General features: G+C 41.7%; 2 pseudogenes across 2 annotated transcripts; both read right to left on the bottom strand.

Moving 5' to 3' along the window:
* Positions 1-2,467: 2,467 nt before the first annotated feature.
* LOC149829304 (F-box/kelch-repeat protein SKIP30 pseudogene) lies at positions 2,468-16,287 on the bottom strand (annotated as a pseudogene). 2 transcript variants are annotated; one of them, XR_016434434.1, is made up of 2 exons: positions 16,199-16,287; positions 2,468-3,964 (listed from the first exon to the last, which is right to left on the bottom strand). The product of XR_016434434.1 is annotated as an F-box/kelch-repeat protein SKIP30 pseudogene, transcript variant X1 (transcript). The 2 variants fall into 2 exon arrangements; XR_016434435.1 differs by having other exon boundaries at positions 2,468-3,948; positions 16,199-16,286.
* Positions 16,288-18,808: 2,521 nt separating this feature from the next.
* The window catches only part of LOC149829303 (protein ANTAGONIST OF LIKE HETEROCHROMATIN PROTEIN 1-like), a 32,765-nt pseudogene continuing 24,606 nt past the window's right edge, over positions 18,809-26,967 (bottom strand).

Genomic DNA, 26,967 nt, shown 5'->3' with positions numbered 1-26,967 from the left:
TCACTTCAACACGAACCCAACTTCTTCTCTTGGCTTTGACCCAAACCAAACCGAAGCTGCCCATCCTGGACCCGACCCGACAAGAACAAATCATATCCTAGATTGGCGGTTTTGACAATCAGTTTACTGGGTCAGCCCGTGAATTATCTAAACCCCACTCGGACCTGTTTTTGATTTATAGACCATGAAATTTACCCGAATCCAAGACACAGTCTCGAATATGAAACCAGATCCAGATAAGTCCATACCCGATCCGTCTGGACTATTGGCGCATGACATCCTCCGAGAGAATACTGAAGATGACCATAACTATGACCCCGCGCTTCAAAATCACATATTTTCTCCGTAGCCCCTCCCTGACGAAACCACATTTCTCCAAAACCCTCTGTGATGCGATGTTCTCTGAATCGACCAGCCCCTTGATCCGCTCCAGACCCGGGAACTCCCTGAAGACGGTGGGGACGGCCAACCTCACCCCCGGCCCTGAAATGGTCTGTGTGTGTGTGTGTGTGTGTGTGTGAGAGAGAGAGAGAGAGAGAGAGAGAGAGAGAGAGAAAAAAGCTAAGAAACACCATCTGTGAATGTAGGGTATTGTTTCTCAGGTCAGTTTTCATAAGTCCCCATTATTGTATGCAAATCTATCTTGCGATACCGATATCCTTGTCTTCTTATGTACCTATAATCCAAGCATTTTTTTTCATAGATTTGTTGTGTAAAATAGTGAGCGTCTCATACATTCAGTTAAGTTCTTTAATATTTCATCTGCTTTTTGTTGCATGCAGATTTTTATACTTCCCAAGAATCAGAAGTCTCATACTGTGGAAGATGGGTGGTAGAGTTGAGATGACTTGACCTAGTGGGTGGAGCATCAGAGTTATTTAGCAAGGCTTTTGCAGGAGTGAATGGGATGAATTCCCTCTTGACCCAAATTATGTGACGATTTTTTAATTAGATGTTCTTTTTTCACTTGAGATGTTCAACTAAATGGTGATTTATTATTTTGAAAGATGTTCAACTGAACGGTGATTTTTACCATGATTTATTTCTGATGGCAATTTGTTTTGAAGAGGATAACATTAATTTTCATATATCTTCCGTTATCGATTCTCCCTAGGAGTTTTGATTAGTTAGCATATAGAGCAGTAGTTAAACGATCCAAGATGGCTTGTAGGTAAACACTTTCGCTGCACAACACTATAATCTAAGAGTTGATTCATGGTGTACACAAGATTGAATGTGGTAAGAACTATAAATAAATAAAGAGCAAGAATTAAATTTCTTTATCGTTAAAAGGTTGTGGTGGGAACATCAAGGGTTCATCTCATAGTTGACTGTTTAAAGCAACTGCCATCTGAATTGGTTTGATGACTGCCAATGACTATCTTTATGTTTTTTTTCAATCGCATATTTTTGTTGCAGAGAGAGAGAGAGAGGGAGTTCAATTAATAAACTTTCATGAATCAATCTCTTTTCTTGTTTGAATGGTTACAAATGGAACGCCATGAATTAATTACATACAAAACTAAGCATAGATGTGCTAAATAAGCAGTAAAAGCAACTATTGTTGATGCTCGTTCAACGTATTCTCCTCCTTATACATGACAATAAATTTTTTATGATGGCCTACAAGATTCAATCAAATTCTTAATTTTTTCAAGTGGACTCCTAATTCTTTTAACGCATACCTCAAAAAATTTCTAGTGACATCACTCGTTACAACACCTCCATGTAACATACATAATCGCTACATGCATTGCTCCCCATATTACATGGCCTATAAGAAGGTAATTTCGGAGCAAGACACACCAAATACGTACACCTGCACTTCACTAGCTAATAAGCCCTATCTACACACCGAGTTCAACGATAAGATTAACCATACACCTTTGCTCCTATTACGGTCAATCATGGGCTGAAATCGGTAGCTTCCAACCATGATAACAGAGAGCCTCTATCCGCTGTCTAGCAAACTTGTATATGAACATGCAGATAAAACACCAGTAAGCGTAAAAACATGGTGGTTAACTATTTCCTTTCCTTTCCTTTCAAAAAATAAATAGATAAATAAATAAAACTCCTTCCTTTCACCTGTGAAAGAAAATAATATCACACTAACCCCATTCCTACGTGATAATGGCATTCCATGAGAAGCCCGTACTCTCAAACATATCAGCAGATACTTGGCTTGCAATTTCAAATTCCCATTTTCACATACATTCTATTGAGAGAATAAATCAAAAACAAGTCGAGCTTAATATCATTTTTAATGTACCTTGTTTCATGAATCTTAGCACCGGTTCTCTTTCGTCTTGTTTCATGAATCTTCTTGAGAAAGTGCTTTTATTGTGTTTTGCAATTACAAGAAGATAAGAAAATCCAAAAATCAGTGTTTGTGTGTCTCATCACACATGCATACGCATGCACGCACGCGCACACACACATTCAATCATGTATGGTATGCCAAAGATTGCATATTTCACCTCCTAGTCTAAAGCCAGTCTAAAGATGCAGTCATTTCCATATCAATTCAATGATCAGCATCTCAACAAAATAAACTTACCAAACTGTAAATCAACCAGCTCATACATCGATATAACAAAAGTTGATGTTGATACCCGTGGCAATTCCACCACTCAAAATGGTGCTTTGTCCCTGTATGTGCCAAACAGTGAACCCTTGCGGAACCCAAAGTGTATGACATACAATCACAGGCAAAACACAAGCTCTTACATCAAATCCCCATAGAGGAAAATGAGCAAAAAGCAGATGCAAAAGACCATGAACAGCCACTCCCCATGCTCAAATCCTCAGCAATGTACATCCAACTACAGTTCCATGGCACCGTGTCATTGGAGACACTTGTCGCCATGTCGGCTTCTCACTCCTCACATCGAGAACATCCACATCAGAGAGCAACTTGATTGGAAGGTTCCATTGTCCCGGACCATCCACTCCCCCAATGACATACAAATCATCACCTAGTCCAACCGGTGCAAATCCAATCCTGCTTTGCAAATCAGTTGCTAGTGCGACTGCCTTCCTTGACCTCTGTCGTTTTGCCTGTTGAATGATCATGCCATGGCTGTACACATACAGATCCCCACCAACCATAGCCACTGGTCCCTGCAGCCATCCATAGTCTTCCACCACCCAACGATTCTCATAGTATTCCAGCACCTGCACCATCGACAATCCCTTATGCAACACATGGAACTTTCCTGAGATCACTACCCCAGTGCAAGCTGAGTTATGGGTGTGTTGAAGATCTGCTATTGTATCCCATATATCCTTGTCAGGGTCATATATCTCTGCTCTGGAGATGGATTTTCTGCAGTCACTGAAGCCACCGGCAACAATTATCTGCTCATCTAACACGCCGCAAGCAAACATGGCCCGGGCAACCAACATTGGTGAACGTGAGCTCCACCGCTGAAGAATTGGGTCATAGGACCACACCTCATTGGTGGGGAAAATCCCATCATGATCCCCAGTCTGTGGATCCACAGCATCACTGTTACCACCAAGCACAAACAATTTTCCACCAACAGAAACAACCCCAAAGTTTGTAAGGAGCTTGATTTTAGATGGCAAAGGTGGAAGTGTCATCCAAATATCTCGGTGGGGGTCATACAGTTGCCACAAGTTTTCCGGTTCAAAGGCAGCCACACAGAGGAACTCCTCAGCTGCCCCAACCTCAATCCGAGCCTTGAATAGCTCAGGACTGCGGAGGACAGCTCTCCATGAGCGGCAGACAAGCTGCAGCTGGGGATGGAGATAGAAGGGAACACGTGCAAGGCAGTGAAGTGCAACAGCATCTGGAAGACCATCAATCAGGCCAGACATACTACCAGGATCACCTATACGCCAGTTAGATGCTTCAGACAGCCCAATGTTCAGCTAAAGTGCAGTCAAACTTACTGGTTTCTGGAAAACTCGACTGCTCAATTCCTGCACCACGAAAAGACTGAAAACAAAATTTCATACAAAGAGATACAGAGAATTAGTGCCAAGCAGCAGTATAGAATCTAGACTTTAGGCCCTGGCCAAAAATTTTCACATGTAAAATAGGTAACCAAGACAATACCATGTCATCTAAATGCATAACGACCATTAGGTGCTTGATTGCAGGAGTCATCTTCTCGTCAGCGAAGAAAAGGATCAAGCTCATTTAAAGATACTGTATTGAATAGTATAGGTTTCATTTATTTGTATGTGTTCACAAGCACACAGGCATGTTTGGATTGGTGCAGATACCCATGCAATGGTTGGCACTGAATGATAGCGAAAAAATGGCATCCTGTGGATAAATATTTAGCTAGAATCCACCAGGTGTAATGAATTTCTTCATGGCATTCTGTACAACTTTGATGTTTATCTATCTCACGATCTTGTCCTATGAGTTTCGCTGGCTATAACAGACTGATTGAGAATGATTCTAACTAAAGGAATATTTTCAGAGAAAAAGACTACACTGCATTATTTAATTATGAGAGATCTGAAGTATTGAAGCAGTAATTATGGATCCAAAAAGTCAAAGACAATAATCCACTGTGTCAGCAACATCAACAACACAGAGTGATGTAGCAATGTGTAGAGTGCAGTGCATGTTGGCATCAATTCATGGTGAATAATAATATCTGTCGTAGCTAGACAAGATATGTCATATCGTGAGGATTCCAACCATCTTTTCACAAAGTTGAACATGCAATAGAACACCACCTGTGGGATGCATCTTCATAATTATCTAATCCAGAATATATATTCCTTCCCAGAATCAGAAAATCAGGTAATATAAATGATACCCACAGCATATTCTGTGGTTCTAGCCTATATAATAAGAATATGTCACCTTCAGTTGAAGAAACATTCACACCTCTACATGGCATTCAAAACTCCTTGCGAAAATACTGTATCAGCATATGTCATATCTCTAAAATCATCCATGTGAGAGCAAGAACCTTGAGTTTTCAAAAATTTGACCAGCAAAGGTAATGTTCTAAACTTGACTTTCTGTGAAAGCAACAACTTTAGCTGCAAATACAATATGCCAGCAAAAGAAGCTTCTCTAAAATCATCTCTATGAAAGGGTCAAAAGCTAAAAGGAAGTATGGATTTCTTCAGATGCAGCTTATCAAATTGAATTTGCTCAGACATTTACCTACTGAGGACTGTAGTGTCAAGACACATGAACCAGATCCATGCCGTCCTATCCAATTAAATCCATATCCAACATCTCAAGAGAGCAAGTTCACAATGGACACCAAAGGCAGTAGCAAGCTCAAGGAAATCCCAGGTTATGAGTTCCTAGTGCTGATGAGTTTGAAAACAATAGGGACTCCTTATGTAATCCAAAGTCCTTCTCAAGAAGAAAACATGCTGGTTTCAAATCTGAAATTTTCTCTATAAATAGAGAGCCTCTTCCTCACGTTGAATAAGAGAGGGAGAGGCATCGTGGACGTAGGTCATTCTGACCGAACCACGTTAAAATCTTTGTGTACTGTGCATGTGAGTGTTTTCTTCCTAACATGTGTGTGAGGTTTTCCTTCTTGTGTGGATCGACCTCTTAACTGTGTTTCTGCCTATTACGCAGTCGTTGATTTCTTTACGGCATCAGAGTTGCGACTTGGGCAACTGAATCAATAAGGGCCTCACTGTTTCCGTTGCACGCACCATCCAGGATGGAGTCGTCTTCGTCTGAGATAAGTTCTTTTGTCTCATCGACATTTGTTTTGCCTTCACCAAGTTGACTGTTGAAAACTATATGCTTTGGGAGTCCCAATTTACTCTTCCCATATCACATGATTTGGAAGGGTTCATTGATGAATCAAAACCCTACACAAATCAGTTTATTATTCAAAACGGAATCAGCTCTTTGAATCCTGAATTTATTTCATGAAAAAGATGAGACCAAGCTCTTCTTAGCCGGATAATCTAGTCACTTACTGAACATGTGCATACACAGGTGATTGGTTTGAGGTCATCGTTTGATGTATGGAAGGAATTACGAGAGGGCTATTCTGCTCACTCTCGTTTCAAAATTATGCAGTTGAAAGGACAACTGCAAACTTTACATAAGGGTGACAGATCTATTGTTGTGATCGGCCACCAGTTGACCATGGCTACCAAGCCTGTTAGTGATGATGAAATGGTGATGTATATTCTTAGAGGGCTGCCACATGAATATGCTTCTTTTCGCACGTCTGTATTCACCCGTATAGAGCCCATCACCATGAGCGAACTGCATCATCTATTATTATCTCATGAGGCTCAACTTCTTGAAAGTGAAGAAAAATAGTCATGTAGAGGACAATGTGGTTCAACAAAATAATAATTATCGCAACAATAATCATAGTAAAAGAGGTAGTTTTAATAATAATCATTCCAGAGGAAGAAATAGAGGACGATTTGGTCAGTTTCAGCAGAACTAGGTTTCAGGACGTGGTTATCAAAATAATTCTAGCCGTGGTTATCAAAAAGTCAGGATCAGTCCTACGGCCAGCAGGTCTGCCAATTGTGTGACAAAAGTGGGCACACGGCCAAAGCGTGCAACTTGTATGCACAAAATTAGGTTAAAGGCGATCCTCCTCACATCTACTCAGCTAACTTTGACTTAGGGAACAACAGTGATGCTTGGTATCCCGACTCCGGAGCATCACATCATGTGTCTCCAGATCTAAATGCATTGAACATCCACAATTAATATCATGGCAATGATTCGATGAAAATTGGCAATGGTAAAGGTCTACACATCCTTCATACTGGCAATAGTTGTTTTAATTTGAATTCTTCTAATATCCTGCTGAAAGATATTTTGCATGTTCCTCAGATTACTAAGTGATTGCTTTTTGTTCAAAGATTCACACAGAACAATGGAGTGATTTTTGAGTTTCACTCTAAATTTTGTTGTATCAAGGATAGCAGGACCAGAAAGGAGCTATTTCGGGGCATGAGTAAAGACAAATTATACTCTATTAATTTTGGTGATTGCAATAAGCATGCGAATGTTGGTGAACGTGCCTCATTGGATCAGTGGCACAATTGACTTGGCCATCCATATTTTAGAATTGTTAGAAACTTAAAACAATTATTAATCATTTTGGATTGCCTTTTATTAATAAAAATTTACTGCGTGTTTGTCCTACCTGTCAAACGAGCAAGTCACTTAAACTGCCTTTTGCCAACTCTGCTAACCCTATCACACGAACACTTAAGCTTGTTTATTTTGATGTCTGAGGACCTGCCCTTGTACCAAGAAACAATAGTCTGCGTTACTATGTGATTTTTATTGACGGTTTCTCAAAGCATACATGGATATATTTGCTATCTCACAAATTTGATGTGTATAGTGCTTTTCAAAAAATAAAAAAGTTAGCAGAAACCACTATGGGTAAGAAAATTAAATTTTTCCAATCTGATGGTGATGGAGAGTTTACTGCCTTGGCACCCTATCTAAGTCAATGTGAGATCCAACATCGTGTGTCATGCCCTCACATGCAAAAGCAAAATGGTAGGGTTAAGAGAAAGCACAGGCATGTTGTCAAAATTGGCCTATCCCTTATGGCACATGAAGATGTCCCTGCACGTTTTTGGACCTATGCCTTCCCTACAGTTTTTTACCTAATTAATTGTCTTCCTACCCCCAACCTAGGTCACAAAACTCCTCTTGAAATTCTTTTCTAGAAAAAACCAAACTTGAGTTTCTTGAAAACCTTTGGTTGTGCTTGTTATCCCAATCTTAGACCTTGTTGATCTCATGAACTAGAATACCAATCCAAACTTCATGTTTTTCTAGGCTACAATCCTACTCACCATGGGTACATTTGCTTAGATCCCACTACTAGAAAAATTCTCATCTCCTGTCAAGTTGTCTTCGATGAAAACCGTTTTCCCCTCCAGGTGTCACCCGCTTCAACCCAGTTCCCTCCTAAACAACCTGACACCCACTCGATAGCTACTCTTGCTCCACCGATTATCATTATTGAGCCTATGGTAACCTATTGGTCCTCTTCGCGTCAACCCAATTGCCCTGCTTCCTGTCGGGTCTTCATCAGCTCCTGATTCCCCGACTCCTGTATTGTCCAGCATACCCTTGGTTGTTGACCTAAGCTTACCCCAACCATCTTCACCTCTTCCTCCCCAGCAGACTCATCATATGATCACCTGTGCAGGTTGTTTTACACCACTGCTCATTATGTCGAACTCTTTGTTGACCTTGAACCCACTTCCTATAAACAAGCCTCTCGTGACCCTAACTGGCAACAGGCCATGGCTACAGAATATCAGGATCTTGTTCAGAACCACACTTGGACTGCTGTTCCTCCTCACCCCCAAGTCAGAATGTGGTTGGTTATAAGTGGGTTTACCAAATAAAACGCCGTGCAGATGGATCTCTCGAGCGCTATAAGGCTTGTCTCGTTGTAAAAGGCTTTCATCGAGAAGAGGGGCTAGATTTTTTTGAGACCTTCAGCCCAGTGATCAAGCCCCCGACCATTTGTACCGTTCTTGACATTATCGTCAGTCATCATTGGCCTATCAGGTAGCTCAATGTTAATAAAACCTTTCTCAATGTCGACTTGGAAGAATTAGTATTTATGGCTCAGCCACCTGGTTTTCAAGACTCTCATCATCCAAATTATGTTTGTCAGCTCTCTATGGCATGTGTCAGGCTCCTCGTGCTTGGTTCTAGAAACTTAGTATGGTCCTCACTGACCATGGGTTTCACAGCTCCCGCATGGATCCCTCCTTGTTTATCCTCATTTGTGGCAGCCTTCTTTTATATGTTTTGGTATATGTAGATATTCTTGTCACAGGCAGCTCTTCTACGGCGGTTTGTTCCTTTATCCGCTATTTGGGTTACTGGTTTGCTCTTAAGGATCTTAGAGATCTGCATTATTTCTTGGGTATTCAGGCAGTTCGCTCTTCTCGTGGTCTCCACCTCTCCCAACAAAAGTATATATTTGAGCTCCTTATGCTGACAAACATGCTAGATGTCAAACCTATGTCAACTCCCATGGCATCCTCCACTTGGCTTCCTGCACTCTCTGGGACGCCCCTTAACAATCCTTCCATGCATCGCAGTGTTGGCGCTCTCCAGTATGTCACCCGTACTCAGCCAGATTTGTCCTTTTCGGTGAACCGCGTTTTTCAGTTTATGCATGCTCCTACCACCGACCATTAGACCGTTGTCACGTGAATCCTTTGTTATCTCAAATACTCAATTCAACATGGATTGCAGTTCTCTCCAAACGATTCTTGCCGACTTTTTATCTATGCTGACGTTGACTGGGTTGGGTCCTTGGATGATCGCAAATCCACCTCCGCTTATGCTACGTATCTGGACCCCAACCTTATCTCTTGGAGCTTTAAGAAGCAATCAGTTGTTTCCTACTCTAGCACCGAGGTTGAATACAGATTTGTTACCAATGCAGTTGTTGAATACATGTGGCTCTAGTACCTTCTTTGTGAACTTGGTCATCGTCTTTCTGCATCCCCCATTATCTATTGTGACAATGTCTCTGTCACGTACCTTGCTGCACATACTACTTTTCACAGCAAGCATATTGAGCTTGACGTTCACTTTGTGCGGGACAAGGTAGTTGCCCGTGACCTTGCAGTACAGCACGTCTCTACCAATGACCAGCTCATAAACATTCTCACCAAGCCTTTTGCGGTCCAACAGTTCAATTACTTAAGATCCAAGCTCAACGTCACTCCCGAATCGTTCCCCTTGCGGGGGGATGTCAAGACACATGAACCAAATCCAGGCCGTGACCAAAATCCATGCTGTCCTATCCGATTAAATCCATATCCAACGTCTCAAGAGAGCAAGTTCACGGTGGACACCAAAGGCAGTAGCAAGTCCAACAAGGAAATCCCAGGTTATGAGTTCCTAGTGCAAATGAGTTTGAAAACAATAGGGACCCCTTATGTAATCCAAAGTCCTTCTCAAGAAGGAAACATACTGGTTTCAAATATGAAATTTTCTCTATAAATAGAGAGCCTCTCTGATGCAGAGCCGGATGGACCCGGATCCATACAGCCCCACGTAGGGGACTGGATTTGCACTCTGGGAATCGGATCCAAGCAGTGGATCCAATTCCGATATTGGTTCCGAGACATGGAGGCTCCGCTATGTACCACTGCTAGGCAAGCGCAGAGAGTACGGGTCAGACAGCTCTAGATCCAGCAACATACTGGAGCGACATCGGGTCCAGGGCCAGACCCGATAACCGGATCCAGCCAAAGTCTTTAAAAACCCCTCTAGGGTTTCGTGCACAGGGGAGAATATCGAAGACAAACCACACCTTTCTCTTTTCTGTTGTTATTTTCTTTTCCCTGTTATTCCCTTTCAATAGTTTTCCATTGTTAAGCTAGGATTAGTGGTTCGTTTACAGTTCATTCAGTTGATTTCTTTTATTAAGTTGATTCTTATTGGAATAAAGAAAAGCAAGCATTCAGTTTACACCACCGAATCGGTGGTCTATTCTCTATCTCGATTTTTGTACTCTGCACACGCTGAGATCATGGTTTCCTCTGAACCGACCCCCCCCCCAAGTACCCAGGGAATCCGGCACCCTCACTTCATCAAATGGTATCAGAGCCCCGGGCATCCTCCGTCGCCGACAGCGTGCCACCAACCGTGAGGATCGATCTGGCGAAGGGAAAGGAACAGGAGGACACCGACAGTGACGGTCAGATGTCGTGGATGATGGAGATGATGACCCGAATGGACGGGAATCTGTTGCGTGTCAGCTGAGACGTCACCGGCTTGTCGAAGCGGATGGATGGGATCGAGGCACGGTTGGGAGCACTGGAGTCCAAGGTAGACGCACATGAGGTGCGATTGAACCAGTTAGGCTCACGCGCGAACAAATCCGATGGTGTTGCCGCCGTCGATCCAGCCTCGTCAACACTCCAGTTCGCGGCACGTCGGGAAGACATTGGAGAGACTCTGCACAGGGATGCATGAGGCAACAGTGTTCATCCGGTACACCCTCTCCAACTGGACCCTGTTACAACTGTGGATCGCCCAGTTCCAGACTCTCTCCCACCGAATCAGCAAGGGGTGACAACACCTCAGTCATGGCAGCGAGTTCCTGCCACGGCATCATAGGCTGGGCTCGAGCTGCAGGACCACAGCGTTATGCTGGGTCCTGCCCCAGGCCAGGGATCGTGGCCTTGCACTGGGAAGCCCGCACCACAAGGGGGGTCGGACCTGTAGGGTCCCGACGTCCCCCTGAGCACTGCAGGGGACCCAGGTTCTTCTGTCCGACTTGGGAAGGATGTGACCTTCCCCCTTGAGCCCGTGCGTGGGAGCCGTAAGGCGGCAGACCCACGAGTGGGAGCAGGGGGGGCGTGTGGACAGGTCTGGACCCGAGAAGGTCCGGATCCAAGTTCGTGAACATGGGGCCCGGGTCTCGTGGACCATCATTTGGGTCCCCGGGAGTGGGTCCGAGTTCTGAACCTACTTACCCAACCTACCCAGTTGGATTGGGTTCGCGGTTCGCCCCAAACCAGACCCAACCCCTTAGTTTTGTCCCACAAAATGGATCCAGTGCCGACCCAAACCCATATCGGACCCGGACGCATCATATGGATCGTGGATCGAGTTCAAACCAAGTCTTCTACCCCCACAACTCGATCCCCGATCCAACCTATCCAAATCTGGGTCCGACGAGTAATTTAGGACTTGACCCGATTCAGATCCAATCGGGTCATTCATCTCAGTATTACACTACCCAAAACCCGCACCCTTACGAGGCCCAAGCCTTTAACCCAACCCAAATCCAGAATTCAGTACCAAACCCAATCCACTACCCCTACCCTAATCCAACCCATAACCCAGACCTATACTATCCCATTCCTACCCACCTAGAGCCCGAGACCAGGCAGCCCCATCCCCCTTACCTTGGACATCCTGTCATACCGGTGCCACAACGCCGGCCACAGATGGCTCCCGCCCATGGACCCGCCAGACCGAGGCACGTTCAGCAAGGACCGGCGCAACCAGAGCGCCGACAACAGGTCGTCGAAATTCGTCAACCCCAGCAGCCAGGCGAACAGTACCACGGAGATGAAGCAGTATGGGACGATGACACCTTCTGGCACGAGCATCCTGCAAGAATGGTGGAGACCCGACAACAGAGAGCACTAGAGCGCCCCTTCACGTATGGGGTGAAGTTGGAGCTTCCAGAGTTCGCAGGTCGATTCGATGCAGAGCAGTTCTTCGATTGGTCATATGTCGTCCAGTTCTTCTTGTACTACCACGATGTCGCTGAGCACCGTCGTGTCTCTCTAGCCTCTACTCGGTATATTTCTGGTTTTCGTCCTGCTATTTTTGACGATTTCAGTTGCATCAGAATTGAGTCATTGGATCAGGCCAATAGTTACGTCATGAATGTGGAGGAGAAACTGAAAAGGAGGCAGGAACATAGGACATCCCGTAGTGACCAGTCCGGTCAACCCAAGTCGAGTTTCCCAACCAGAGGAGCGAGCTCCCTTAGGAAAGAAGACTCAACGCCCACTCCAGAAGTCGACCCTAGTAAACCCGATCAGTCTGGACCCGCATACCACACCAGATCCAAAGGTAAGCCCACTGAGTCTATCGTTCGTTGTTTTAGGTGCTAAGGGTTAGGTCATATTGTGTCCAAGTGTCCCACCATGAGTAAGAACACCCATTTAGTAGAGGGCATTGTCGAGTCCGCATCCGATAGTGAGAGCGAGGGTGAGTCACCTGTTGAGGAAAATGACGGGATGAAAGTCGTAGAGTTTGATGGCAGCCTTGAAAATTTGTTAACCATCCGTCATGTTTTGACCACATCCCGAGAGTCGACCCCGACAAAATGGTTGCAGAATAACATTTTTAGAACCCGGTGCAACTGTGAGGGGCGCGCATGTAATGTTATCATTGATACTGGGGCGTGAGAATATGGTGTCCGAGAGTCTTGTGTCCGCCTTGAACTTAACAACAAACAAATTGTCACAACCCTATAAAATGGCGTGGTTCAAAAAAGGAAACGAGGTACCCATCACCCTGCATTGCCTAGTTCGATTCTCCATGGGGGAGCATTACCACGATTAGGTGTGGTGTGATGTGGCCCCTATGAGTGTGTGTCACATCCTTTTTGGGCATCCCTGGCAGTTTGACCGTAAGACTATTCATGACGGCCGTAGGAACACGTACACATTTGTCTTCCAGGGCCTCAAGATAGTCCTTCTTCCCACCAAGAAGCCCGGGCTTCCCCGACTTGCGAACCTATTAGACCGATCTTACCTCTTTGAGCTGCCCGAAAATTGGCACTTTTCTCCTACATTTACTGTGTATGATCTAAATGCCTACTGTGAGAACAATAAGTCGTCAGAGCCAACTTTTTCCCAACCAGGGGAGAATGATGCAAAGCCGGATGGACCCGGATCCATACAGCGTGACCCACGTAGGGGACTGGATTTGCACTCTGGGAATCAGATCCAAGCAGTGGATCCAATTCCGATATTGGTTCCGAGACATGAAGGGGAGGCTCCACCGTATACCACTGCCAGGCAAGCGCAGAGAGTATGGGTCAGATAGCTCCAGATCCAGCAACACACAGGAGCGGCATCGGGTCCGGGGTCGGACCCGATAACTGGATCCAGCCAAAGTCTTTAAAAAACCCTCTAGGGTTTCGTGCGCAGGGGAGAATATCGAAGACAAACCGTAGCTTTCTCTTTTCTATTCTTATTTTCTTTTCCCTGTTATTCCCTTTCAATAGTTTTCCATTGTTAAGCTAGGATTAGTGGTTCGTTTACAGTTCATGCAGTTGATTTCTTTTATTAAGTTGATTCTTATTGGAATAAAGAAAAGCAAGCATTCAGTTTACACCACTGAATCGGTGGTCTATTCTCTATCTCGATTTCTGTACTCTGCACACGCTGAGATCGTGGTTTCCTCTGAACCGACCCCCCCAAGTACCCAGGGAATCTGGCACCCTCACTGCATCACTCTCCCTCATGTTGAATAAGAGAGAGAGAGGCATTGTGGACATAGGTCGTTCTCACCGAACCACACTAAAATCTTTGTGTACTGTGTGCATGTGAGTGTTTTCATCCTAACGTGAGTGAGGTTTTCCTTCTTGTGTGGATCGACCTCTTAACAGTGTTTCTGCCTATCACGGGGTCGTTGATTTCTTTATTTAGTACATATTAAACACAAACCTTTGAAATAGGATCTTAGCACAGGGAACCTTTTTGAGTTTAACAATATCCTAGGAAAAACAAACGACAGCTTTAGTAGGATATAGAATAACTACTTTTAGAAAGATCCAAGACAAAATGAAGGCATATGACAGGAGAATCAGACCTATTGTAGAAAGTGCAGGCTGCTAGACTTTTAATAAGCTCTATAGATGTCATTATGCTATTTTGTTTGGCAGATGATGGTGGTTGCAATATTTGCATCAGAAATAGATGCATTAAACATTTTCAGCCGAAGCAACCACAAGAGGTGGCTGGGTCCTCTCTTCTATTTGGAGAAGAGAGCTTTACATAACCACAATCGAATCATTTCATGAAAAATCTCAAAGACCAAAAGTAATTGTGGTAAACAATAAACACGTTTGAACAAGGTGAAAAAGAAATAATTTATCTAAAAATTATTGGTGGAGGACCATGGTCCAAAAAAAAAACAATGAAACTGTAGAATATCAGTGGACTATCTAGAATCCCCTTTGTGCCTCAGATTCCACTGCACTCCACCAACACTGAGTCATCTCATATATTAGACATGTAATAATTGAATTGCTAAATGCCACTCCTCTTTGCCTGGCTGAACAAAGTGTATGCTCCAGATGATATAAGCAAGCATTTTTAGATCAGTTGGACATGTTCCAGATGCTCCCAGGTGTCTTTTGTAGCTTGAGCTCTTTTAGACTGCTGCCAAATTTTAAATCTCTATCAGATGTGCAACCAGCAGGTCATCTTGCAATTGTTTTATTTCTGCTGATTCAACCTCCTCTCACCATCTAAAATCATTAAAGATGGAAGCACCTCACTTTCACAGTTTCAAAACCCTCACCCAGTTGCCAAATTCTTCATGTGAACAACTTAGCATGAAAATTTCCTACTGCATTCAACTCTATAGCTACAACTCATAGATGTAAAAACTTGATACATCTACACCATGTGAAGAAATTTCAACTTCCTTTTAAGGATCACATAGATATTGTATTCTAGTGTGTATTTGGCCTCAAAAGATGCAACCACTGTTCTTATAATTTATTTCCACATGTAATCTTCTTAAATTAGTTGGAACAAACATAACTTCAGCCATGATACCCACAATTTCATGTTTGTAGGAACCTAATAGTTAGAGCATAACAACCCCCATTAACTGCAAAAAGAAACAACATAACAATCTAGCGCTTCATCAAATAAAATTTGAAAAAACACTGTAAAGCAACTCCACAACATAACATGATAATGCACGTATTAGCATCAATCTCATCATAAACCTAAAACCCCAATACAAATTACAAAGTGCCAAAAGCCTAACAAAAACACCTACTAGTGGTGCAAACATTCAACCGAAGGTCTGATCAATCATAAAATGGCAAGGAAATGTAGAGATGCAAAGGCATATCAAAGCGCAATACGGCACTAACAGCAGCATGATTGATAAGTATCCGCTAACTGCACGAAGATTTGTATGTAGAAACCAACTTCAGCAATTCAGAAACATTACAGAACCAATGCATCAAAAATATACCAGAGAATGAAGAATACCCATCATAATCCCAAAAACACCACGTTCATGATCAAGCCCAAAATGTATTCCATATCAAAGGGTACAATCATTTCTACCCTTAAATCCCATGGAATTTTTCAACGGTACAAAACCAACTTAAGCAAATCTTCAAAATAAGAGGACTAATCCCTAAAGTAATAAGAAACATCAAACACCATCATAAACCCAAAAAACCCAATAAAAATTGTTCAAAAATCCTTATAAAGGAGACCAATTTAAGATACCAAGTTTCAATTTATGCATGTAATCAAGTTGAAAAAGGCAAAATAAAACGGATATTGAGAAAATAAGCATATCAGAGAGAAATCCACCTCTAGACTTCATAAAAACTAATGGGTACAAAAGAATCTTGACAAAAACTCATCATTCTTATAAGACACCATCAAAAAAGAATTTGAGATTGGTGGCTGGAGGGATTACCAGAAAGGTGAGTTGAGGATCTCAACCATTGGCATCTTTTGGTGGAATCGATGAGACCAAAGATGGGATTGCATTTCAAGAGCTAAAGCGTCGGCTTTAGGCACAAAGATGGTGCCTGCCTTATATGGTGTTGCAACGCATATTCGGGGAATAGACGCGACCGGTTTGAAGACTGGGACTCAAAGGAGACCGATTCGAATTGTGCGACCGACTAGCGAGCCGCATTGACTGTATCGGACATAGGTTTCGGATAGAGTACCGACTGGCTTCAAAAATTTAAATATGATGCCGGAAGGGATGGTAAACGAGCCAAACAAACCAAACATGAGGTGTTTAAGCTTAGCTAGTTGCTGTGGCAAGTCGAGCCCATCTCAAGCTCATGATGAGCTAGAGGTGAATGAGCTGGGTTTGAGCTAGCTCGTATATATATAAGAAAAATATACATTGTTTCAAAGCTAAAAATAATAGCACTTGAACTCTGGATCTATTAAACCAAACTCGAGTTGGTCTGTTTTTAAAAAAACAAATACATTGTTTCAATGTTCAAAGCGATAAGTTTTAAAATCTAAACCTATTGCTTGCAATCTAAAGGGATAACATTCCCTCATGGTTAAAGGAGCCCCTTAGTTTAAACTCATAGGGAGAGGTTGTTTTGTCCAAATTTGACCTCATGGATGTGTTCAGAATGGACAAAATAGTAAGAGTTAACATAAAATATGTTCTTTTGAGGTTTGAAATTTTGGTACATTGTAAGCCGTTGATTTTCAACCTTCGTAAGATCAGACATATATGTCAGAAGAACATGATCCAAGGGTCAGTTTCTAGTAAACTTAATATGTGGAACACTTCTGGAGCAGATGTGCTAAAATGCTGAAAAGAGATAAAAATATTATATTTTTTTCACTTGGGGTTTCTTTCCCTCAAGGATAGCAGGCATTACCCCAAATCTAAATGCTTTAACTTTTTATTTTATATAAAGAGTAATGAGTTTGTTAGGCCCCCTTTTTAGTTAGGTCTCATTAGGCCCTTTAAAAAATCATAGTTTTAAGTATTTTTTCTCATGTTTAACACCGTAGATGTGATCTATAGGTTTTGTTTAGTGAGAAGGAACTTTTGGATCGCCAGAATCTGACCTGTATACAGGTTTTTTGGGTAATTCAAAATCAATGGCTATGAAGGTATTAGTTTTTTCCGGCTCATAAAAACATTTTTTTTGATTGAAAAATGTGATCCAAGAGTTGATTCCCACTAAATTGATAATGCTAAACACATCTAACGGTTCAGATCTATCATATAACACTTAAAACTATAGGGCAGAATGCGGCAGAACGGGAAATAGGGCCTAATATGTTCAAATTCTCTTATATAAAATATATCTATAATATATTTATTGTTACTTAATGAGCCTATACAAGACACGCGAAGCCGAACGCCTATTGTTTATGTTGAGCTTGTCAAGTCTATTTCATGAGTTTAAGTAAGCTCTTTAGGAGTTGATCACAAGCTGAACCACCAGTGGCTCATATTGTTTTCCAGCTCTACTCTCAGGTCTGTAAACAGGTTGGATCTGCACTGAATCTGGATCTGAATTTTAAGTGTTAATTCCGATTCTGAGTCCAGGTCCAACATCACATGGCATAGGGGAACCATACCTTCAATGGTAGGGATGTTAGTAGGCTGGGACTCAGGCATGTGTGGATATGGACCCAGAATGGATGAACTGATCAAATGGAGTGATCGGTTCTTCCTACCTGGGTAGGAGGGAATGGATAGGTTTAATTTCTCATTTTTTTCATGTTTTGGTTTATTTTTTCTAATATGACCTTACACATGTAATCTATATGATTATTTTATCAGGAATCGACTTTTGGATCATCCAAATATGACATGTGAGCAAGTTTACATAAGTTTAAAAATTCAACAAAATGAAGTTTTTATAAATTTCAAAGCTTATAAAATCGAACACTTTAATCAGAAAAAACACTACCCAACAGTCAATTTCCTAGTTAATAAATCATGTTGGACACATCTGTAAGGTTTGATTTGCAAAATATGGCCTAAAACATTGAAAATCAGCACTGTCCACACCGTATGGTCTAAAATATTGCCCCTTTGAAAGTGAAACTTGTCTATTTTCCCTCGTCAAAAAAAAGAAGGGTCGGCATTTTAGTAATTTGTCTCAATTTAACTGGGATTTAGCCTGAGTAAATGATCAATTGTAAGCGTAGGTCTCCTTTTACAGTTTCAGAACAACAGAGGCCCATATCAGGAAATTCAGAAACGTGACTCTTTTTGGGGTTTAGGGGAAAAAGGTGGTCCCCTAAATGGAATTTTCCTAAAATTATCTGGAAAATGTTGGTCTGATTTTTCTGTTCGTTTTTAGAATTTGAAGAGATTATTCATATGTCAATTCTGCTCTAGCAGCGCAATTTGCAAGGAAATTTTGGCAATAAGGGGATTACAAAATCATTTGTACATTTTTGTTTGGATAATTTGGAATATTGATAGTGTAAATGCAACTTTACGGTCCATTATATATAGCAAGAGAATTGCTGATGGACAAACATAGATTGCATGTACCATGTTGCGTGATCAACCCAGTATGACTTCCTATACTGATGATAAACAGTACAACAGATTGTTTCTCATGGAATGACCATGTGTATCCACTTGCTGGCTGCATTGCTCTTTGTAGCCTGGATCATGGTGCTCAGAGAGAGCAACAGTCGGCCTTAAGTGTCACCTGTGTCCATAATGATATTGTGCAAGAGGCAACAGACCAACTTGTGCTTGTCAGGTCTCCACACAACCATGTGAAGAATTCTCCAACTACCCTTTAACTGTGCCAACGCTCTCTCTGCAAACTGCCTTGCAGGCTTGTGCTTAGCATTGAAGTTCACCATTGAAGTGGAGATGTTTGTGCTCCACTGGGCAATGCTTTGGCTGCACCGTTCAAACATTCACCACTTTCACAGAGTTTGAAAAATCCTGAACACTTCAGGAGCTGAGAAACTGTCATGCTTCCTGGACAACCAGTCACAATATCCAGAAATCTCATCGTCATCCACTACCACTTGGAGAAACATACTATAGTTTCTCTCAAGGTCGCACCATTCTTCTGAGGTTTCAACTACTAGAAGGGTCATAATGATGTGAGTAGCGTCGATGGCACCACAACAATTAGGCATTCCAAAGGCTGCCTTGAAATGGGCCTTGATCCTCTACTGCATTGGCATCTGGCCACTGTAGATGGTGTTTTGCTCGCTCCTCCAAGGACTCAATGAACTACGCCATGTTACCTGAGAAACTGTTGATTGTCCAACACTAAATGCATCTCCAACAGATAACTGGGAGTCCCCTGAAGCCAACATTCACAGAGCTATAGCTACCTGTTTCTTGACACTAAGAAGCCTGCCTTCAATGTTTGAGGCCTGATGGTGGCCTTGAAATGAGATCTTCCCTCAGAAGTGAACAAATGTATTCAAATGTTTGCTTTGACACTGAAGAAATGTTTGAACCTCTCTTCCTCATCGAATATAACACCCTGCCACATGAAAAAACAATTTCAGGCTCCTTTAGATACTAAGCTTAAAAGATGCAAACAACCTAGGGCTCACGTTTAACAATGTGCAAGTTGCAGACCTCTTCAATATGATGGCACATATTAGTATTGGCATTAGTAAAGGCAAAGCTGCCAAGTCTCATCCAATTTCATGTTTTGATCAAGTTGTTAAACATAGATGAAACATATGTGAAAGTTATAACATATCTGTCCAAGTATAGACCAAGAAACACTTTATGTGAAAGTTATAACATGATTTGTACTTATGTTGCTCATGTTGGAGCCAGAAGTTCAAACAGCCTATATAGTGCCATTGGGCATATGGTGGGTATGATTTGTGATATAATATAAGCATGCATGTACTTTTGTTGGCTCGATGCGAAAGGAGCATTGTACCATGAGAAATACATCATTATATACACTTATAATGTTATGTTCACCTTCAAAGGTAAAGTGATCGTATGGGCTAAAAACACTCGAGCAACAACTGAATGGGTTTTGTACTTACAAATGGATTGCTCTAAAGGGATACTAGGATTATTGAACCCTAAATTGCTTAATGATATGAGGTACATGAAATGACAAAATCCCATAATAAGAATTTTGTAACTCATTTAGATTTATGGTATACTTTGAGAGGTAGGTGGTACAAGCCTCGAGAGACAATATTATATTTTATGTGAGCAAGGTGTTTCAATGATCTCCAGTCACTTAGAGGTTAGGAGATTGGAGCTATCAATGTGTTCTAGGTATTGCAGCTAGTTCAGGATGTACTATGAGTGAAAAGACACGCCCTTTTAAAAAGTACCCAAAATTTTGGAGTAAGAAATAGATTCAGTTCCCAAGGGCCCCTGATTTCATGTACTATGAGTTCGATCTAAGGTGCTCAACATATAGATTCAGTTCAACCCCTTATTTTGGTCCTAGTTCACATATTCAAAAAAAAAATGAATGAAAAGACACGCCCTTTTAAAAAGTTACAGAAAAACGGCAAAATTAGTCGACTGGAATAGTAGTTAGTCGACTCATAATATCATCAGTCGACTGATAAACCCTTTAGTCGACTGTTGCTAAATTTTTCAGAAAACAGACATTCTGTCCGGTCGACTGATAAAACTTTCGGTCGACTAATTTTATGATCACTCGAGTGATAAACCCTTCAGTCGACTGCTGCTAAATTTTTCCAGAAAACAGACATTATGTCCGGTCGACTAATTTTATGATCAGTCGACTGATAAACCCTTCAGTCGACTGCTGCTAAATTTTCCAGAAAACAGACATTCTGTCCGGTCGACTAATTTTATGATTAGTCGACTGATAAACCCTTTAGTCGACTGCTGCTAAATTTTTCCATAAAACACACATTCTGTCCGGTCGACTGATAAAACTTTCGGTCGACTAATTTTATGATCAGTCGACTGATAAACCCTTCAGTCGACTGCTGCTAAATTTTTCCAGAAAACAGACATTTTGTCCGGTCGACTGATAAAACTTTTGGTCGACTAATTTTATGATCAGTCGACTGATAAACCCTTCAGTCGATTGCTGCTAAATTTTTCCAGAAAACAGATATTCTGTCCGGTCGACTGATAAAACTTTCGGTCGACTAATTTTATGATCAGTCGACTGATAAACCCTTTAGTCGACTGCTGCTAAATTATTCCAGAAAATAGACATTCTGTCCGGTCGACTGATAAAATTTTCGGTCGACTAATTTTATGATCAGTCGACTGATAAAATTTTCGGTCGACTAATTTTATGATCAGTCGACTGATAAACCCTTCAATCGACTGCTGCTAAATTTTTCCAGAAAACAGACATTCTGTCCGATCGACTGATAAAACTTTTGGTCGACTAATTTTATGATCAGTCGACTGATAAACCCTTCAGTCGACTGCTGCTAAATTTTTTCAGAAAATAGACATTCTGTCCGGTCGACTGATAAAACTTTCGGTCGACTAATTTTATGATCAGTCGACTGATAAACCCTTCAGTCGACTGCTGTTAAATTTTTTCAGAAAACAGACATTCTGTCCTGTCGACTGATAAAACTTTCGGTCGACTAATTTTATGATCAGTCGACTGATAAACCCTTCAGTCGACTGTTGCTAAATTTTTCCAGAAAACAGACATTCTGTCGGGTCGACTGATAAAACTTTCGGTTGACTAATTTTATGATCAGTCGACTGATAAACCCTTTAGTCAACTGCTGCTAAATTTTTCCAGAAAACAGACATTCTGATCGGTCGACTGATAAACCCTTCAGTCGACTGCTGCTAAATTTTCCAGAAAACAGACATTATGTCCGGTCGACTGATAAAACTTTCAGTTGACTAATTTTATAAAAAATAAAGTTGTGCTTAAAAGATTTGAAGCAAAAAGGTTGGTCGACCGGTGAGTCTATGGGTCGACTAATAAACATGAAAAATTAAGTAAAGAGTTTTCTAAAATGATTTTCATGAAGGGTTCTTTTAGAGAAGTTTTTCTAATGACTTTTCTAGGTGAAATGCAATTGAAATATCTATGAAGGAAATAGTTTTGATGGTAAACTAAATATGTGATTCACATATAGACTTTAGGATTATGTCCAATACATGGAACACACATAATAAAGTTGGATATTGCCATGTTGCGGCATAACCAGTGGGGGTATGAAACGTACACTCGAGCTCATAAACAAAACTGAAAATGCCGAATGTTTAAGTACTTGACACGAAGTTGAACCAGAATTATGAGAAATTGTGGTTGGTGCCTTTGAGGCATTCGATGGGTAATGTGCATACACTAAGATCAACCTGAGTGTGGGTTGGGGTTTTGAAAATCCCCTGTGGTGCAATGACTTGCACATAAGAATAAATAAAATTAAAAATATGCACACATAACCTAAATATGGGATTCTGGGTATACCTGAAAGATGGTATATGTTACTGGTTTCCCAGGGTTCTGGGTACATCTGAAAGACTATGTATGTTACTGGATTCAAACAAAACAAGAATGAAAATTATGCACATATATAATAATTATGGGATTCTGGGTATACCTGAAAGACGGTATATGTTACTGGTTTCCCGGGATATTGGGTATACCTAAAAACGGTATATGTTACTGGTTTCCCAGGGCTCTGGGTACACCTGAAAGATGGTGTATGTTACTGGACCCATGGTCTACCTTGGAGAGGGTAGGTGGTACAAGCTTCGTGGACATTCTAGTTTTTTTGTGAGAGCTAGGCGTCTCACCCGGTCCCCAGTCCACGAAGTTAGGGGACCAGGACTACCAGTATGTCCTAGGTGGTAGATCCAAGTCTTCTGCAGAAGTACGGGGTGCATCCTAATTTTTGTTCTAGCCACTGGGGAGTTCTCTCTTGATCACTGACTGACCCTTTTGGATATCCGTACAGCTAGTCATACGGGTTATTAAATAATAGACCCCCGTATGGTCTCGGTCCGTTACGAGATCTATGCCTGTGCGTACCCACAGGGTAAGAGTAAGATCAACATTAAATAATTTAAGTTGAATGGAAACTTATTTCTGAAGAATTTTATATTGTTGATTTGACTTTAGTAAAACTTGTGGAATCTACAGCTTGTACTAATGGGGATAAATATATCTTTAGTTCAGTTAGCTTTTGCACTGTATCATGAATTAGAAAGCATAATCATCTTCTTAGAATGTTATAAACTTTTATGCTAGTTATATCTGCAATTATTGCACATATTTGTACACAGGTCACTGAGCACCACATATAAATATAATGCTTCTTACGCAGACAGGGGAGTCTGACCCTTCTGCTTTAAATGTTTTCAGGTAGCAACTAATCGGAGCATCGGGGTGTCGTTTTGGATAAAGCCAAGAGATCTCATTTATTCAGTATTTTATGTTTGAACTCTGATTAGTAGATTTACATTTCTGTTATGGGATGTAATTAATGACATTAATATTTCAATTAATGAATGGTATGTTTAGTACTTCTCTGTTTTAGCCTGTAATGCACCCGACTTGTGTTTTCCGCACTTCCGCTATTTCAAAAAAAAAATTACTCCAAAATTTTTACTATAAAAGTTGGGGCGTTACAGGATTGAGGAGGATAGGTCTAGTTTATCCCTGATCTAGATCCAAAATATGTATGGGTCTAGTCTTGACCCAGTCTAGTTTGATATTGGAGCTCTGTTTGATTCTGATTATGTTTAGATTGGGTTTGGATATGTGAACTAGGACCAAAATAAGGGGTTGAACTGAATCTATATGTTGGGCACCTTGGATCGAACTCATAGTACATGAAATCAGGGCCCCTTGGGTCAAAACGGGTGGGATCTATGCTTAGTTTGCATCCAAAACACCTGAGACTGGGTTATGGGTCTGTAATCCAGTTCTGATACTGGACTAGTTATGGGAACCGGTTCGGCTGGTTCATGCCTCTCATGGAAGGAAACCACATGTGCATTTACTAAACGAGACTGAGCAGGTGGTGGCCCTCATCCACCACCCCTCGTCTAATGAAAGCTCGGCGGATGGTGTCTGGGCAATGATGGGGAACCCCCTTCCTTCCTTTTGTAAACCCCTCTTGGATTTATTATGCAAAATTTGAAGGCCCATCATGGTTTCCTCTTTCGAGGATTCCGTTGTCCCATTCAGGTTAAGGGTTAAGCATGAACCTCATTTTTTCATGAGGTATCGTCCCTCTTTCAGGTTAAGGGTTAAGCCTGAGCCTCGTTTTTCCATGAGGTATCGTCCCCTTTCAGGTTAAGGGTTAAGCCTAAACCTCGTTCTTCCACGAGGTATCGTTCCCTTTCAGGTTAAGGGTCAAGCCTGAACCTCGTTCTTCCACGAGGTATTTGTCGTCCCATCCAGGTTAAGGGCTAAGCCTGAGCCTCATTCCAATGAGGTAAGTGGTGTTGGCATTCTCTCCGTCATGTGGGAAGGTGAGTGGTGGTGGAAAGGGGAGGGAGGGTTGAAACCCTCCTCTGAGTTTTTGCGAGACTGAACCTAGCAGCACGAGGATAGGCAGAACCTTGTCGTCATTGTTTATTGGAGTCTCCTCGTCTTGGGATAACAACTGTAGCCCTACGATAGTCAACCTCTTGAATAGGTTTTTCTTTGTCACTGTCACAAATATGATCGCATTTAATCAGCCGTTTCTTAGATGCTATGAGAGATTAACATGATGTTTCAACACCTCTAATCGTTGATTTGTTGCCCCTTGAACTTCTTTTATCCCATTCATCATCTTAGCTATCAACAAGACATCATTGCTCAATCTAAAGACAAGTGCCCTCACTGACGTCATTTCTTTTGATAGATTCCAATAATAGATCTTTGCTTTCGACTTTGATTTGTTCCATGATTTCTTTGTATTCACTTTTAGACATGGTAAACACGATCGAGACTTTGTTTTTAATACCAATTGATGTAAATCGAAAGTCCAATTTATGAGAAATTTCTAACCAGCTTTGGATTATTTAGAAAAACAGGAAATAAATCTAAAAATAGTAAGAAATTCAAGAAAATGCTGAAAATAATAGAAAATTATAAGAAATTAACAAAAAGTAGAAAATAAACCAAATAAACTAAAAATTAACAAATCTTGAATCCAACTCTAGTCTCCTCTAATCCTAGATCTTTCCTATACTTATAGAAAAAGAATCCAAATCTAAGTAAAACCAACCTATCAATTTTGATAAACATAAATTAAAAAACTTGCTAATCCTAATGAACTACTAAGTTGGAATATGAATCAATTATTTATATCTCATTCATTTCAAGAGTTTTAAGTAAAAGTAAAAGATTACTAAGACGGATCCAAATGAACCATGTAGACCCTAAATTATGTCGCTCATGTCCTGCATTAGGGACTGAGTGCCTTGATAAGGCAGGGTTTGCCAAAGAGGGTCGGCTGAGGAAGTATCGAGTTGTAAAAGGGAAGGTTGTCGATAGGTTGATTTTCAGCGTTCTCGTTTTTTATGAGCGTGAGGCTGAGCTCAATGTAGGGGTGGCAAAACCTGACACGACCCGCCAACCTGACCCGCCAACCCTCCTCTTAGGCGGGTTTGGGTTGGGCTTAAGCCAACCCGTTTAATAAACGGGTCGACCCGCCTAACCCGTTTATTAAACAGGTCGGGTTCGGGTTGGGGGTATGCCAACCCGCCAACCCGGCTGACTCGTTTAATAAACGGGTTAGGCGGGCGGGTCGACCCGCCAAGCCGCCAACCCTCCAACCTGTCTGCCAACCCTCCAACCCGCCAACCCGACCCATCAACCCGTCAACCTGACCCGCCAACCTGACCCGCGAACCTGAGAACCCGTTTACCCGACCCAACCCATTTATTAAATGGGTTGGCGGGTCGTGTCGGGTTACCCGTTTATTAAACGGGCCGGGTTCGTGTTTGCCACAGCCGACCCGTTTAATAAACGGGTCGGTTCGGGTTGAGGTATGCTGACCCGCCAACCCATCGGGTCGACCCGCCAACCCGACACGATTGCCACCCCTAGCTCAATGTGTAGCTGATGCAATGGACTTGCAACGAGAACTTTGAAGGGCAGTGCGAATAAAGGATGGGAAAGGAGTTGCGAGTTTTCATCCTGTTTGGTCTTTCATTAGTAAATAAATGTCTTCTCAATATTGGGCACGTTACCTTGTGTTGGGATGTTGCAAGTTCAAATCCCAATGGTATGATGTTTATAATTGGTGGGGTCTGCCTAAACCCAGCTTACCTATAAAAAAAAAAGGGATGGTTTCACCAAGTTAATTTACTTTCATCTATATTTTGCTTTTGAGTTGGCTTGGATTAGTATATCAGTGTTTTTTTAGGGAAGTATATTCATGGATAATCAAAATTAGGAGTTATTCATGAGAAGCAATTAAGTAATTGGTGTTGGATTTTTCTTGGCAGAAATTAGTCATGCATGGGTGGTTCCCTTGGTTGAGAGAGGGGAGGGTGGTGTATGTTCGCCCTCGATGATTCATTGAATCCCACGTCTATGTTTGGGGGGTCGAATGAGCGCCACATATTTACGCACATGGGGCTCGTATTCCCATGTATGTTGACATAACTTTGCATCGTAGTCTGGTGTTGTTGCAAAGACTTAAGTACCCTTTTCTGATATTCTTACCCTGAAATGACGGTTCGAGGAAATGACAAAAATATCCTCCATTCAAAAGTTGGGAAACTACGGTTCGAGAAAAGGGCAAAAAAGTCCTCCATCCAGAAAG

Source organism: Nuphar pumila, chromosome 9 (genome assembly GCF_984573655.1).
Source record: "Nuphar pumila chromosome 9, dmNupPumi1.hap1.1, whole genome shotgun sequence".
Lineage (NCBI taxonomy): Eukaryota > Viridiplantae > Streptophyta > Magnoliopsida > Nymphaeales > Nymphaeaceae > Nuphar > Nuphar pumila.
Note: the sequence above shows the minus strand (reverse complement) of the source record. Positions and strands in the feature narration are given on the sequence as shown.